Raw genomic sequence first — 17,514 nt, 5'->3', positions numbered from 1 at the left:
AGAGTCTACTTTCAACAGCCGTCTTCAAACTGTCACTCATCTGCAGCAACTCTCAGCACCTGTGCATTCTTCAAAATGTCCCTCTTGGCTGTAGCAAGCTTGCTCCTTCTGTCTGAGCTTATATAGTGCTCTAGTAAACTAATCAAGGCCCACCCTGAATGGGCGGGGCCACACCTCCATGGAAACTATCCAATCAGAGTTATCACCCACAGTTGGATGGGGCACATCTCCATGGAAACAACCTAATCCAAACGTTCCAACTTAATCAACACTAATATGTCTGCCCCTACAAGACTGCATCAAAGAACATGGCTTTTTCTGGGGAACATAATATATATGAACCGGTACATTAAGGGCCAGCAAATATCATATTCCCACAGGCCCTCGTACAGTTCTGAGCACTTAGTTACTAGTACTCTTGAAATGTTTTAATCTGTTCATCTCCTTCCTGTAAACAGTCTTTTAATTTTCCAATAGCTTCAGTGTGGTCTTCTGTGATTTTGTTCTTAATTCTTAATGCATCACTATCACGTTCATTCGCTTTTTGCAGAGATTCATCCTCTCTACATAAATTTCCAATTTTGGCCTATAATTTTCCACAATTTTGAGAAAGTGAACTTCCCTGTTATGCCAGCTATTGTCTCCATACTTTTCTTTCTGTCCTTAAACCATGCATTAGTGATTCCTTGGCTGCTAGCTTGGAAATAAACTGGACTTTTTCATGCTTGAGAAGTTCTGTTTGAACACTCTTTTCCTTGTCAACTTCAATAAAAATTTCAAGGGTACTGATTTGATTTTGTAAATTTGCTGCTGTTTCCTGTTTTAATTTGGAAACTTCTGCAAGTTTTATATTTTGTTCCTTCACCATACATATCAGATCTTTAATTAAAGAGGAACACTCCTTTTCTTTTCGTTGGGCCCAAACCAGAGCAGGTTTGCTCTTTGCTAACTCATTTGCAACATTTTCAAAACTATCTTTAACATCTTTAAATCTTCTGGCTTCAATAGTTAAAGCAACATGGAATTCATCTTCTAAATTCATATACTGCTGGTTTAATATATCAATTTTTTTCCTGGTATTCTTTTTTATCTTGCTCATGTTTTCGCTTTTCTTTGGCTATTGCTTTAGCCAAGGCATTCTGGAACTCAGCATCATTAAAAAATTCACTTGTTTCAAAATCTTTCCTATCTGTGGTAAGTAGAGCCAGGCTATGAGTATCTTTTTTTTTCTTTTGCATGGTTATGCAGTTCATCAATATAATCAATAAGTTTCTTTTCAGTTCATTCAGCTTTCCATCTCTTCTGTCTTTCTTGATCTAGTTGTTCAACAAGGGACCTGGCAGGCCTTTGTTCATGAAGCACAGGTCCTCATTGCTGTTGCCGTCACCATCCTCATTTTCAACTTCTGCTGCCACTGCAGCCTCCATATTACTGACAGTAGGATCTCAACTGGCATCCAGCTCTGGGTCTGAGAGCCGGGAACATGCCTTCTGGATGCACGGAAGTCTAGCTTGAGCCAGATGTCATTCTTAAGATCTTTCTACATGCCCCCATCCTATTTTTGCCAATATTAACAACCTCCAAAATGTATCTTGAATCTATCAACCTCTTTTCATCTTCACTGCCACCACCTGGGTTAAATCCACTTGAATATTATCTAGCATCCTCCCTGGTCTTCTAACTTCTTCTCTTAGTTTCCCTAAAATCTGTTTCACACCCAGAAGCCTGAATGATCTTTCAAAAACATAGATCAGAATATATATCCTCCTTGCTAAACATAGTGCTCAGCATCAGTACTGACTACATAATTTATGGGGCCAATACCAAATGAAAATATGGGGCCCCTTGTTCAAAACTTATTAAGAATTTCAAGATGGCAACAGCAGAGCATTAAACCAAGCACGACACCTTCTAAGAGCAGGGCCCTGTGTGACTCCACAGATCCCAGGCTTGTGAAGCTGGCCCTGGCACAGAGGAAGCACTCAATAAATATTAGCTAATATTATTTCTAGAGGAGCAATAACACCAGAAAATCCTGTTCACGATGAGATTAAAATACTGCATTCAAGGAAAAAAATATATATTGCCCCCTCAAAATACTGAATATCATATAACAATGTCTCAATGCAAAATAATTTGTATATTTGAAGAGCATTCTAAGATCAACTTAAGAGATCAGTTGAGGAAAAATGATATTTAAAAAAGATAACCAACATATCAATCAAACATGTTCCTAATTTAAAAGGTAGAGGATTCATGGGTTTGGTGAAGAAGCTCAGTGTTTTAGCCTTTAACTGAAGTTTAGCTGCATATTTTGCAGTTTGACTTGAAAAGATGGTCTGTGAGTCTCAAGAATAAGTACTATAAGTCCTCTATTCTATCCACCCTTAGAACAAGAATAAATTATTTTAACAAAATATTTTGAAATTATAAACAGTTATTTCAGTAGTTAAAAAGTCTTTAAAAGATGTTTACTCCTCCTGTTTGGGTGCTATTCTCTTCTAGTTTTTATTACATTAATGCCTTCCCATTATTTATCATATTACAAAGCTTAAATATGTCAGGAAACTACCTGAAAAAGAACACATTAAATCTGTCCATGTAAAAACCCTCCAAGAGATGTAAATTCTTAAAGAGGTAGAATTTGTCCACTTTCACCCAAGCATATTGATATTATTTTGCTACATAAATTTTCATTTTTCACCAAACAAGTAGCTTTGTGTTACTGAGTTGTCAATTTTTCCTAAGTGGAGTGATTAATTTCAACACATACTGTCAACTGTGAGTAAGAAAGCAGTGTGACTTTCTGAACATTAAAACCTCCTAACAAAACTGTGCATATGAGGGGGTAAAGTATTCTGTATTTTCTGCATGATTTTTCTGTAAACTTACATCTACTCTAATAAAAAAATAATTTTTAAACCTTCTGGAAATATGGAAATTTAATACTTACATGATAGAGTTGCTAAATCAAATCACAGGGACAAAGATGAAAATTTTAATAAATTATTATTGGGGACTGAATCATATCCCCCACAAAGGCATGTTCAGGTCCCAAAGCCTGATCCTGTGGGTGTGAACCAATTTGTAAACAGGAACTTTGAAGATGTTAATAATTAAAGTGTGCCCACACTGATATACAGTAGGCCTTAATCCAATATGGGTGAAGTTCTTATATGCAAAGAAAATTGGGCATGGAAGGAGAAGCCACAGGGAGCAGTCAGAAGCTAGAAGTCAAAGGGACCTGGAAGGGAAAGGAGAAGACGCTGCCGTGTGCCTTGCCATGTGATTGAAAAGTCAAGGAACCTCAAAGATTGCCAGCCGGCCAGCCAGAAGATACCGAGGTAGCAGGCCAGAAAGCCTCCAAAACCCTGAGCCTGAAATTCCTGTTGTTAAGCCAACCCATTGTGTAGTATTTGTTTAGCGGTGGGAAACTAATTTCATGGTATTGGGACAACTAGATAGCCATTTGAAAAAAAAAAAAAAAAAAGATAAATTTAGACCCATGCATCACCACACACAGAATAGACTCCAAATAAATCAGGAATCTAAATGTAAAAAATAAAACCATACAAGTACTAGAAGAAAACAGTGATGAATTTTTCTATAACTTGGGTATGGGGAAAGGCTTTTTAACTATGACTCAAAGTTCAGATGCAATCCAAGAAAAGAATGATTGGTTTGATTACATAAAAATAAAGAAAAAAGGTTGGGTGGAGTGTCTGTCTATGCCCTTTAGCTATAATTGGTTAATAGTGTTGTTCAAGTCCTCTATTTCCTTATTGATATTCAGCTTAGATGTTCTATCAATGATTGAAAGAGGTGTACTGAAGTCTCCAAATATTTTTGTAGAACTATCAACTTCTCCCTCCAATTTGGGGTCAAATTATCCTTATTTGCAGATAACATGATCCTATACATAGAAAACCCTGAAAAATCCACATTAAAGCAACCAGAACTAATAAAGAAATTCAGCAAAATTTCAGGAAACAAGGTCAACATGCCGAAGTCAGTAGGGTTCCTAAACATTAGTAATGAACAATCTGAGAAGGAAATCAAGGCGTTCTTCTCCCTTGAACATGTCCACGTTATCTCTTTTACGTGTATTCTTTCTCTCTTTCCTTAATAAACTTTACTACTTATTCCTACTGGCCCCTCTTGTCTCTGAATTCCTTCTGCAGCGAGAGTCGCAAACCTGGAAAGGGGTTCTGCCTGACACTGTTGCCAGCAGGACACCAGCTACATATTCTGGTGAGCCAAGCCAGGAGAAAATTGCTGCAAGAGCTTCCAGGAGTCCATCTTTGCTGATTTCAACTGAGAATACATCCTGAGCAGTCAAGGTCTGCAGAATCTCCAGTTGGATTCATCTGTCCAGGGTCTAGCTCCCCAGTCAGGATCCTACAGACCCTCCTGAACCAAAAAATCCTACAGCTATCGGCTACTGGACAGTTAAAAACTCCTACTAAAGAAACAGAGCTAGGTACAATGATCTCTCTCCCTCTCTCTCACTCTCTCTCTAGTGAGGCCCTTGTACCTCACATCCTGTCCAAACACCCCTTAAAAAAGGCCTCTTAAATTAATCCACCGCATAAACTCCAGGCCTCCTCAAGACACAAAGCCCCTAGCAGCAGCGTTGATCCAAAACAGGTGAGCCTTGGATGCATTCACTGCAGCACAAGGGGGATCTTGCCTTTTCTTACAAGAATGCTGCTTTTACGTCAACCACTCAGGTGAAATTCAAGAGAACATATGGGACCTTTGTGAACAAGCCCAAAAAATTAAATATAATACGGGAAGCAACTGGAATCCCTTTCCACATCTACCTAATCTAACTGCTTGGATCCTTCCTTTTCTGAGTCCTTTAATTCCTTTTCTTCTCATTCTTACGTCTGGCCCATGCATATTTAACCTACTTGTCAAATTTGTTTCCAACAGACTGCAAGCATTTCACACTAAGATCATGCTCTCCGGTGAATAACAAGCTGTTCCAGACCAGGACCAGCCTACCCCCCACCCTTACTAGAATAGGGAAAGAGTTTTACACCCTGGCAGGCAGGGTCTACCATCCTTAAAACAGCAGGAGGAAAGTTCAGAGTTGGATCTTTGCCCCTCAGCACCCCTTTAAGACGAAGGGTGTTCAATTATTTCTTGGGGAAGTTGAGGCAGGAAAGAATAGGGCATCAAAGCTGTCATCTATTCAGCTTCAAAAGAGTTAATGCAGACCTGAGAATGCTCACGGGACAAAAATTTTCCCTAAAGCTCTGAAACCTCCCCAAACGATAAAAGTTTGTAAAATCATGGACCCAAAGCAAATTCTTAGTTTATGACAGAAAGAGCATGGGGTCATAAAAGTTGCTAAATATCTGCCCAAAGACAAATTTTAGATACGCAAGAGCAGGTCACAAGTTCTGACAACTGCAATAACTATCTCCTCCCAGTACAAAGAAGACGCCAGTGTTCAAAGGTCAAGTTAAAAAGATCACTGAAAAACTTCCCTTTATAACAAGCCAACCCATTCCCACTCAGTGTGTGCTTCTCCCTTGAACACATCCATGTTATCTCATTAACGTGTGTTCTCTCTTTCTTTAATAAACTTTACTACTTATTCTGAAAAAAATATATATAAAGGAAATAAAGAAAATAATTCCATTTACAATAGCATCTAAAAGAATAAAATACCTAGAATAAATTTAACCAAAGAGGTGAAAGGCTTATACACCAAAAACAAAACATTGCTGAAAGAAATCAAAGAAGACCTAAGTAAATGGAAAGAAATCTCATGTTCCTGCACTGGAGGACTTAATGCTGTTAAGAAGTCAAAACTGCCTAAAGCAATCTACAAATTCAATGCAATCCTTATCAAAATTCCATTGGTTTTTTTCTTTCAGAAATGGAAAAGCTGATCCCCAAATTCATATAGAATTGCAAGGGGCCCCAATTAGCCAAAACAATCTTTAAAAAGGAACAAAGTTGGAGAAATCACACTTCCTGATTTCAAAACTTACTACAAAGCTACAGTAATAAAAGGTGTGAAACTGGCATACAGACAGACATATAGACCAACAGAATAGAATTGAGAGTCCAGAGTTAAGTCCACACATCTATAGCCAGTTGATCTTCAACAAGGGTTCCAAGTCCATTCAATGGGGAAAGAACACTCTCTTCAACAAATGGGGCTGGGACATCTGGAAATCCACACGTCAGGAATGAACGTGGACTCCTACTGCTCACCATGTACAAAAATGTATTCAAAATGGATCAACAATCTAAATATAAGAGCTAATCCTATAAAAGTCTTATAAGAAAACATAGGGAAATATCTTCAGGGCCTTCTAATAGCAATGGATTTTAGATTTTACACCAAAAACACAAGCAGCAAAACAAAAAATAGATTAAACGGACTCCATCAAAATTAAAAACTTTTGTGCTTCAAAGGACATTATCAAGAAAGTGAAAAGACAATTTACAGAATGGGAGAAGATATTTGGAACCCATATACCTGATAGGGGTTAATATCCAGAATATATACAGAACTTCTACAACTCAACAACAAAAAGACAAACAACCCAATTTAAAAATGGGTCAAGGATTTGAATAAACATTTCTCCAAAGAAGCTATTCAAATGGCCAATAAATATATGAAAAGATGCTCAACATCATTAACCATTGAATTAGATTAGATTAGAGAAATGCAAATTAAAACAACGAGATACCACCTGACACCTGGTAGGATGGCTATTATTTTTAAAATGGGAAATAAGTGTTGGTAAAGATGCAGAAAAATAGGAACCCTTACACATTATTGATAGCAATGTAAAGTGTTGCAGACACTGTGTAAAACAGTTTGGCAGTTCCTCAGAAAATTTAAAAGTAGAACTACCATATGTCCTTGCAATTCCACTCCTAGGTATTTACCCCAAAGAACTGAAAGCAGAGATTCAGACAGATATCTGTACACTAGTGTTCACTGCAGCATTATTCACATTAGCTAAAAGGTGGTAGCAACCCAAGTGTCCATCAACAAATTAATGGATAAACAAAATTTGGTATATCCATACAATGGAATATTATGTAGCCATAAAAAGAAGTGAAATATTGGTACATGCTACAACATGGATGAACTTTGAAGAGATCATGTTCAGTGAAATAAGCCAGACACAAAAGGACAAATATTGTTTATTTTCTCTCATATGAAATACCTAAAATAAGCAAATTCATAGAGCTAGAAAACAGAATAGTGGTTGCCAGGGGTGGCAGGTGGAGGAAATAGGGAGTTATTGCTAAATGAGCATGAGTTTTGGTTTAGGATGATGAAAATAGTCTGGAAATAGTGGTGAAAGTTGCACAGCATAATCAATGTTCTTAAGGTCAAATAATTGTCCTCTTAAGATGGTTAAAATGATTTTTGTTATGTACATCATTTTACTAACAATTAAAAATAAATATTTTTTTTAAAAAAATTATTGTATATCTATATACTAGTAATGAATTTGTGGAAATTGAAGTTAAAAACCCAAAACAATTTTACATTGCTTAAAAATGAAATACTTGGCTATGGATCTAAGAAAATATGTACAGAAGTTGTATGTTGGAAATTACAAAATGCTGATAAAAGAAATCAAAGATCTAGAGAAATGGAGAGACATACAATATTCATGGATTGGAAGACTCAAGATGGTAAAAACGGGCCACTGTCAAGCTTCCTGCGGCGGTGCCACCTTAGCAAGTGTCCTGGTGGGGTCAGAGAGCAGCCATGGGGGCTGCACCTCTTTGGCTTGGGGCATCTAGCCCCATGGGGAAGATATCAAGTTGTGCTAGTACAACCACATAAATAATTAATACCTGAAGGCTCAATGTTAACATAAACATTTAGGAATCAAATACTAGGGGAAACACTTGTAAAAAGAAAGGCTGCAGCTGAGAGTCTGAAACCCTGATGCTTAAGCTCTATTCTAGATGATAGTTCCAACTCTTAGGGATATAAGGAAAAGAGAGATTTCCACAATGATAGTTCTTTGGTTGTACAGGTTTTCCAATGAGTGAATCACAATGACCATATTGTAGGGACTTGCCATAGTATGGCTGCTTCCAGATCTACTCATGTTACAGATCAACAGTGGGATTAAAGGGCCTGGATGAATCTTTTTGTGGTATGACTTTAAGGAATCATAGCACTGCTCATCCTGAAGGAATCTCTTTTCATTCTCAAGTACGATCAAGATCAACAAAAAAGAGACCAGAGCCTGTGCAAATTCAGAATGAACATAGTAATGGAAGAACCGCTGACTTAAAACAGCAAAGTACTTGAGAATCGTGGGTAAGCCCTAGGAAAAGAGGACTTTTTTCCTTCCGGAAAAGGATAACATAGAAAGGCAGGCTACAGAAAATTGTGAGAGAAGGCAAACAGAACCTGTTTCACCAGTTTTAAAAAGAACTAAACGTTGTCTAAGATCTGAAGCACCAAACAGTTCAGAAGATTCACCTATAAAATCAGACAAGGAGTCAGTAGAACAGAGGAGCACAGTAGTGGACAATGATGCAGATTTTCAAGAGACTAAACGAGCTTGTTGATGTCTTATATTGGATGATGGTGGAAAAGGGGAAATTAAAAATGTGAATGTCAGTGAGGAAGGGCCACTTAATTCTGCAGTACTTGAAGAAATCTCAGGCTGTTTGGCTGTCAGAGGTGTTGGTGACAGTGATTCAGCTGTTATAAGCTGTGATGACTGTCAGCCTGAAGGGAACACTAAACAAAATAGCACTGATTCCTATGTGCTGCAGGAAAAATCAGTAGCTGAAAATGGGGATTTGGTTATCCAAACTTCAATGTTCTTTCATAACAGGAAGGAAGACAGTTATATAGACCATAACATGCCTTGCACAAATTCAGAAGTGCAGGTCAAATTGGAGGACCAAAAAATAGTAACTGCTTGCCCACCCGCAGAACATGTTAATCAGCTTACTACTTAGACAGCTACAGGGCCCTTTTCTGAAATTCAGTCACTTTTAACGGATTCTGAGGAGGAAGTAGATGTGGCAGGATATAGCAGTGCCTCAAAAGATTGATGTAATGAAAACTGGAGTATGCCAGTCTGGAGAAGTAGAACCATCTTCTGTTCTAGGCTGTGTTTCAGTTCAAATGATGTCTTTAGCAGAACCTCAAGAACATCCTTATACCCTGAGAACTCCATGAAGGGTGGCCCCTACCAGAGGTAGTCCCACTAAAAACGTTCTCCTTGCAGAGAAAATGGACAATATGAGGAGAATAATCTTAGCCCCAATGAAATGAATGCAACTGTTAGTGGTAATGTAAGTGAGTCTCATACAAACCCAGATGAAATTTCTCAGAATGAAAAAAGGATCTGTTCTGACTCTGAAAATTATGGAAGTGAAGGATTAAGTAAGCGACCCTCAGAGGCAAGACTCAATATTGGACATCTGCCATCTGCCAAAGAGAGTGCCAACCAGCACATTACAGAAGAGGAAAATGATGATCCTGACGCTCATTACTTTGAATCAGATCAGTTGGCACTGAAACACAACAAAGAGTATGTGTAAATATGGTAAAAAAAAAAAAAAGATGGTAAAAATGTCAATTCTCCCCGAAATGATCTAGATTTAACACAATTCCCATCAAAATATGATAAAGATTTTTTGTAGATATAAACAGGCTTATTCTAAATTTTATATGTAAAGGCATAGCCCCTAGAATAGCTAATATAGTTTTGAAAAAAGATGAATAAAGTAGGAGGAATTACTCTACCCATTTTAAGATTAACATTGTAGCTATAGTATTCAAGACAGTATGGTATTGGTAGAGAGATAAAACATGTAGTTCAATGGAACAGAATAGAAAATGCAGATAAAGGCCCATACAAGTACAGTCAACTAATTCTTTTAAGCAATAAAGATTTATTGGCTCATATAACTGGAAGTCCAGATATATGTAGGTGCCAGATTGATTTGATCCGAAGGCATAATTACATCACCAAGAACCCGTTGTTTTTTTCCTTCTCTTTATTTAACATCCAATGGTATGAGCTTCACACTAAGCCTGCCTCCTCTTATGGTTTCATCATGGCTGCCAACAATCCTGCATACTTCCTGGTCCTGAAGAATAAAGTGACATCTTCCTCCTCCTGCATAACCTCCTCCTACACTATTTGGCCAACTAACTTTGACAGAAGTGAAAATGCAATTCAATGGAGGAAGGTTACTCTTTTCAACAAATGATACTGAAGCAACTGGATATCCACAGATCAAAGTAGGAACCTCAACCTAAACCTCACACCTTATAAAAAATTAACTCAAAGTGGATCATAGATTCAAACATAAACCTTAAATCTACAAAACAGGATTTAGGTCTTAATGGACAGTTCCTAGATATGACATCAAGAGCATGATCCATAAAAGAAAAAAAGTCAATAAACTGGACTTTATCAAAATTAAAAATGTTTGCTCTGTGAAAGCCCCCATTAAGAGGATGAAAAGGCAAGCTACAGATTGGAAGAAAATATTTGAAATCACATATCTCATACCTAGAATATATACAGAACTCTCAAAACTCAACAGTAATAAAATGAATAATCTCATTAGAAAATGGGCAAAATATCTGAGTAGACTTTTCACTGAAGATGATATATAAATGGCAAATAAGCATATAAAAAGATGTTTGACATCATTATCAACTATAGAAATGCAATTTAAAATCACAATGGGATATCACACACCTATTAGAATGACTAAAATAAAAAAATAGTGATAATACAAAATGCTGGAAAGAATATGGAGAAACTGGATCTCTCATAATTACTGGTGGGAATGCAAAATGATACAGCCTCCTGGAAAATAATTTGTTATTATTTAACTAAACATACACTTATATGATATAGCAATTGAACTCCTGGTCATTTATGCCAGAGAGATGGAAAGCTTATGTCCACACAAAAACTTATACATGAATGTTCAGAGCAGCTTTATTTGTAATAGTTCCAAACTGGAAACAACCCAAATATATTTCAAAAGGTGAATGGGTAAAGTAACTGGTACATCCATATGTGGAACATCAGCAATAAAAAGGAACAAACTCTTGATACATGAAACAACTTTGATGGATTTCAAGGGAATTATGATAAAAAGCCAATCTCAAAAGTTTACAGACTGTATTATCCCACTTATCTGACATTTAAAAATGACCAAATTATATAGATGGAGAGTAGATCAGTCGTTGCCTGGGGTTAGGGGTGGGGGGATGGGTAGCACGAGGGCATTCTTTATAGTGCTGGAATACTTCTGTATTTGATGATGATGGTGGTTACACAAATCTACACATGTAATAAAATTCCATAGAAATTAAATACACACACTCAAATGAGGACATGTAAAAACTGTTGAACTATGAATATCTGTACACTGTATCAGTGGGTTTTAATCTTGTGCTACAGTGATATAAAATGTTGTCATGGAGGAGCTGGGTAATGGGTATGGGGAACTGCTTATACTATTTTTTAATTCATTTTTATTGAGATATATTCACATACCATGCAGTCATACAAAGCGTACATTCAATTGTTCACAGTACCATTATATAGTTATGTGTTCATCACCAAAATTAATTTTTGAACATTTTCATTACCACACACACAAAAATAATAAGAATAAAAATTAAAGCAAAAAAGGACAATTAAAGTAAAAAAGAACACTGAGTGCCTTTTTTTTTTTTTGCCCCCATTTTTCTACTCATCCATCCATACACTGGACAAAGGGGAATATGGTCCATACGGCTTTCCCAATCACATTGTCACCCCTCATAAGCTACATTTTTATACAATCATCTTCAAGAGTCATGGGTTCTGGGTTGTAGTTTGCTAGTTTCAGGTATTTACTGCTAGCTATTCCAATTCATTAGAACCTAAAAAGGGTTGTCTATATTGTGCATAAGAGTGCCCACCAGAGTGACCTCCTGGCTCCTTTTGGAATCTCTCAGCCACTGAAACTCATTTCATTTCCTTTCACATCCCCCTTTTGGTCAGGAAGATGTTCTCCATCCCATGATGCCGAGTCTAGATTCCTCCCCAGTACCTTATACTATTTTTGCAACTTCCTGTGAGTCTGTAATTATTTTGTAATAAAAAGTTAAAAAATAAAAAACAAACAGTATGCCCTTAATAATACAGCTTAAAAACATATGAAGTGGAAAATAGTTTGGTGGTTCCTCAAAAAGTTAAACATAGAACTACCATATTACCCAGAAAGCCACTTCTAAGTATATAAACAAAAGAATTAAAGCAGGGACTTGGACAGATATCTGTGTACCAACATTCCTAGTAGCATTGTTTCCAATAGACAAATGATGGAAGCAACCCAAATGTCCATTAGTGGATGAATGATAAACAAAATGTGGTATAAACATACCATGGAATATTATTCAGCCATAAGAAGGAATGATGTAGATGAACCTTGAAGACATCATGTTGAGTGAAATAAGCAAGACACAAAAGGACAAATATTGTATGACCTCACTTGTATGAAATAACTGGAATATGCAAATTCATAGAGACAGAAAGTAGAGTACAGGTTACCAGGGGCAGGGGTGGGGCAATGGGGAGCTAATACATAATGGGTGCAGAGTTTCTCTTTGGGGTGATAGAAAGTTCTGGTTATGGAGGGTGGTAAGGGTAGTGCAACATAGTGAATGTGAATTATACCACTGAATGGTATATTTGAGAGTGGTTGAGATGGGAAAGTTTATGTTGTTTACACGTTTCTACAATTTTTTAAAAAGGAGTGACTAAAGAGACAATGACAATGAAATTCAATCCATGATCTTGAACCTGAACTAATAACAGAGGAGACATGGCCCAAAAGGACATTACTAGGATACATGAAAAAAAACTGGACTATTGACAATAGCCTAAATATCAATGTTAATTTGCTTGAACTTGATAACTGTACTTAAGATGGTTACATAAGTGACCATCTTTGTTCTCAGGAAATGTACATAAAGGTATTAAATGTTTGAAGAACGTGATGCATACAATCTACTGTCAAATGTTTAGAAAGTAGATAGATAGCCAGATAGCTAGAGAGAAGGAAGGAAGGTAGGGAGGGAGGGAGGGAGGGCAAAAGTGGCAAAACATAAAATTAGGTGGATCTGGGAACCTGGGTTGGGTATGTTAGAATTTTCTGTATGCATTATTTTTGTATTATTTTTGCAACTGTCCCATAGCTTGAAATTATTTCAAAATAAAAAGTTAAGAAGTATGAAACACAAACTAATAGAACTAAAAGGAGAAATAAACAAATCCACATTTCTAGTTAGAGATTTCAACTCTCCTCTCAGTGTTTGATAGAACAAGTAGGGAAAAAAAAAAGCAGTAAGTATAGAGAAGGCCTGAACAACACTATCAGTCAACTTGATCTAGTTGGCAATTATACAATAACAACAACCACCATCAGCAGAATAAACATTTTTTTTTTCCCATGTGCACGAGGAACATTCACTAAGGCCATATCCTGTGCCATTAAATTTATTAAACAAATTTAAAAGTATAGAAATCATACAAAGTTTGTTCTTGGATCACAATAAAATTAGATTAGAAATCAATGATAAAAAGATATTTAGAAATCAAACAACACACTTTTAAATGACTCAGTGCTTAGAGCAAAATTTATTTCTTTAAATGCTTATATTAGAAAAAAATGAAGGTCTAAAATCTATGATCTAAGCTACAACCTTAAGAAGCTAGAAAAAAAGAAGGCTAAAGCAAGCCCAAATAGGTTGAAGTAAGGAAATAATAAAGATGAGAATGGAAATTAATGAATGAATAGAAAATGGACAAACAGTGGAGAAAAATTAATGAAACCAAAAGCTGTTTCTTTGAAAAGACCAATAAATTTGGTAAGTTTAGTTTAAGATAAAAACCAAGAAGACACAAACTACCAGTATCACAAATGAAACAGGGACAACACTACAGATCCTACAGATATTAAAATTATAATAAGGGAATATTATGAGCAACTTTATGACAATAAATTGGAGGAAATGGACAAATTCCTTGAAATCCATAATTTACCAAAATGGACACAATAAAAAGCAGGAAAGCTGAATAGCTCTATAGCTGTTAAAGAAATTGAATTCATATTTTAAAACATTCCCACAAAGAAAACTCCAGATCCAGTTGGCTTCACTGGTGAATTCTATCAAACACTTAATAAAGAAAAAATGCCAATCCTATACAAACTCATTTCAGAAAATAGAGGAGGAGGAAACAGTTCCCACCTAATTTTATGAAGCTAGCATTATCCTAAGAATAAGCCAGACAAAGAAATTATAAGGAAACTACAGACTAATATCCTTAATAAACATAGATGCAAAAATCTTTTACATAATGTTAACAAATTCAATGCAGCAATATTAAAGAAAGATACTAAATTATGACAAAGTCGGGTATATTCTAAAAGTGAAAGGTTGGCTAAACATTCAAAAACCAAACTGTATAATTTATCATAGTAAGAGGCTACAAAAGAAAAACCATATGATCATCTCTATATGTGTAGAAAAGCACTTGACAAAATTTACTACCATTCATGTTAAAAATTCTTAAATGAATTACAGACTAAATTGTAAATGGTAAAACTATAAAACTTCTCGGCAAAATATAGGAGAAAATCATCACAACTTTGCAAATGCCAGTAAGTCCATCTTAAGTAGGATGTAAGAAGTACACACCATAAAAGAAAAATATGGATAAAGTGGGGTTTATAAAGATGTAAACTTATGCTCTTCAAGAGACACCATTTAAAAAATGAAAAATCAAGTCACAGACTGTGATAAAATATCAACAACACATACATCTGACAAAGAATTTGGATCCAGACTATGTTAAAAAAAAAAGCTCATAACTCAATTTTAAGACAAACAGCTTAATTTAAAAAGAGCAAAAAAATTTGAGCATACACTTTAAGAAAATATACAAATATCCAATTAGCACATGAAAAGATGCTCAATATCTTTAATCAACAAGGAAACACAAATTAAAACCACAATGAGATACTATTAAACAACCTCTAAAATAGCTAAAATTTTAAAAATTGACAATAGAAAGCATTAGTGAGAAAGTGGGAAGGTAAAGTGATATTACCATTTTGAGAAATAGTTTTGCAGCTTTTTATAAAGTTAAACATACATCTCCCATTTCATATGACCCAGCAATTCTACTTTTATATATTTATCCAATTATCCAATAGAAAAGCATATGTCCACATGCAAAAAAACTTATACCTGAATGTTCATGACAATTTAACTCAGAGTAGCACCAAACTGGAAACAACACAAATGTCTATCATTAGGTGAATGTATCAACACATTGGTATATAGCCATACAATGCCAAACTGCTCAAGAATAGAAAGGAACAAGCTATGATATATCCAATATCATAGATGAATTTCAAAAATATGCTGAACAAAAGAAGGCAGACATGAAAGAGTACATGTTGTACGGTTCAATTTAGATGAAATTCTGGAAGACGCAAACTAATCTATAGTGACAGAAAGCATATCAGTGCCTGGAACTGGGGATGTGGAGAGTTGATTACAAAGGGCATGATGGAACTTTTGAAGATCATATAAAGGTTCTGTATCTTGATCGTTGTGATGGTTACACAGGTGTAAACATTTATCAAAATTCATTGAACTGTACATTTTTTAAATGCAATTTTATTGAGATATAGTCACACACCATATAATCCATTAAAGTATACAATCAATGGCTCACAGTACGATCATATAGCTGTGCATTCATCACCACAATCAACTTTAGAATATTTTCATTACTCCAAAATAAAGAAAAAAAATAAAAAGAACACCCAAAACATCTTATACCCCTTATCACCTCTATTATTTATATATTTTTGTCTGTATGTTATTACTCATCTGCCCATACACTGGATAAAGGGAGTGTCAGTCACAAGGTTTTACAATCACACAGTCACACGATAAAAGCTATATAGTTACACGATCATCATCAAGAATCAAGTCTATTGGATTACATGAACTGTATACTTTTAAAAGATGCATCTTATTGTATGTAATTTATACCTCAATAAAGTTAATTAGAAAGTTTTAGAAAGTAGGAAGTTCTCACTTTGCACAGTACTGTGGTGCTGTAAAAATGACCATGCAAGCTGAAACTGTGTAAATTGATCTTAATAATCAATGGGAAACATTACACTTTTTCCATGACTTCTAAAAATTTTTACATTAAAAACTCTACCGTTGGTTATAAAAGTATAGGTAAGTAGACACTCAAAGCACAAGCAACAAAGGGAAAAATAGATAAACGGGAACTCCTCAAGCTTAGAAGTTTCTGTACCTCACAGGAATTTGTCAAAAAGGTGAAGAGGCAGCCAACTCCATGGGAAAAATTTTTTGGAAACCATGTATCTGACAAAAGATTGATATCTTGCATATATAAAGAAATCCTACAACTCAATGACAATAGTACAGACAGCCCAATTATAAAATGGGCAAAAGATATGAAGAGACAGTTCTCTGAAGGGGAAATACAAATGGCCAAGAAACACATGAAAAAATGTTCAGCTTCACTAGCTATTGGAGAGATGCAAATTAAGACCACAATGAGATAGCATCTCACACCAATTAGAATGGCTGCCACTAAACAAACAGGAAACTACAAATGCTGGAGGGGATGTGGAGAAATTGGAACTCTTATTCATTGTTGGTGGGACTGTATAATGGTTCAGCCACTCTGGAAGACAGTCTGGCAGTTCCTTAGAAAACTAGATAAGAGTTACCCTTCGATCCAGCAATTGCACTTCTCGGTATATATCCGGAAGATCTGAAAGCAGTGACGTAAACAGATATCTGCACGCCAATGTTCATACAAGCATTATCCACAATTGCCAAGACATGGAAACAAACCAAGTGTCCTTCAACAGATGAGTGGATAAATAAAATGTGGTATATACACACAATGGAATACTATGCAGCAGTAAGAAGGAACGATGTCATGAAACACATGACAACTTGGATGAACCTTGAAGACATGATGCTGAGTGAAATACGCCAGGCACAAAAAGAGAAATATTGTATGCTACCACTAATGTGAACATTGCTGGGGGAGAATGCAGGGGTATTTGGTTTCCCCACCTCGATGGCTGCTATGTGCTCACAGACGTTGGGGACTGGTAGTTTGATGGGCTGAGCCCTCAGTCACGGGACTTGCCCTTGGGAAGACTGTTACTGCAAAGAAGAGGCTAGGCCTGCTTATAACTGTTCCTGAGTGTCTCCTCATGATTGCCTCTTTGTTGCTCAGATGTGGCCCTCTCTCTCTAGCTAAGCCGACTTGGCAGATGAAATCACTGACCCCACCACGTGGGATCTGACACCCAGGGGTGTAAATACCCCTGGCAGTGTGGGATAGGACTCCCAGGGAGGAATTTGGACCTGGCATCGTGGGATGGAGAACATCTTCTTGACCAAAAGGGGGATGT

The 17,514-nt window shown here is 36.2% G+C and overlaps 1 protein-coding gene and 2 pseudogenes across 20 annotated transcripts in view; 1 reads left to right on the top strand and 2 right to left on the bottom strand.

Annotated features, from left to right (window-relative positions):
* Positions 1–17,514, bottom strand: part of LOC119508506 (protocadherin gamma-C4) — a 179,762-nt gene that overhangs the window by 36,718 nt on the left and 125,530 nt on the right. The gene's annotated exons all lie outside the window — the stretch shown is intronic.
* LOC119508508 lies at positions 353–1,611 on the bottom strand (annotated as a pseudogene).
* On the top strand, positions 8,064–9,558 carry LOC119508385 (annotated as a pseudogene).

Source organism: Choloepus didactylus, chromosome 13 (genome assembly GCF_015220235.1).
Source record: "Choloepus didactylus isolate mChoDid1 chromosome 13, mChoDid1.pri, whole genome shotgun sequence".
In the NCBI taxonomy this organism is placed as follows: Eukaryota; Metazoa; Chordata; class Mammalia; order Pilosa; family Megalonychidae; genus Choloepus; species Choloepus didactylus.
This window is presented reverse-complemented; position numbering and strand designations above follow the sequence as displayed.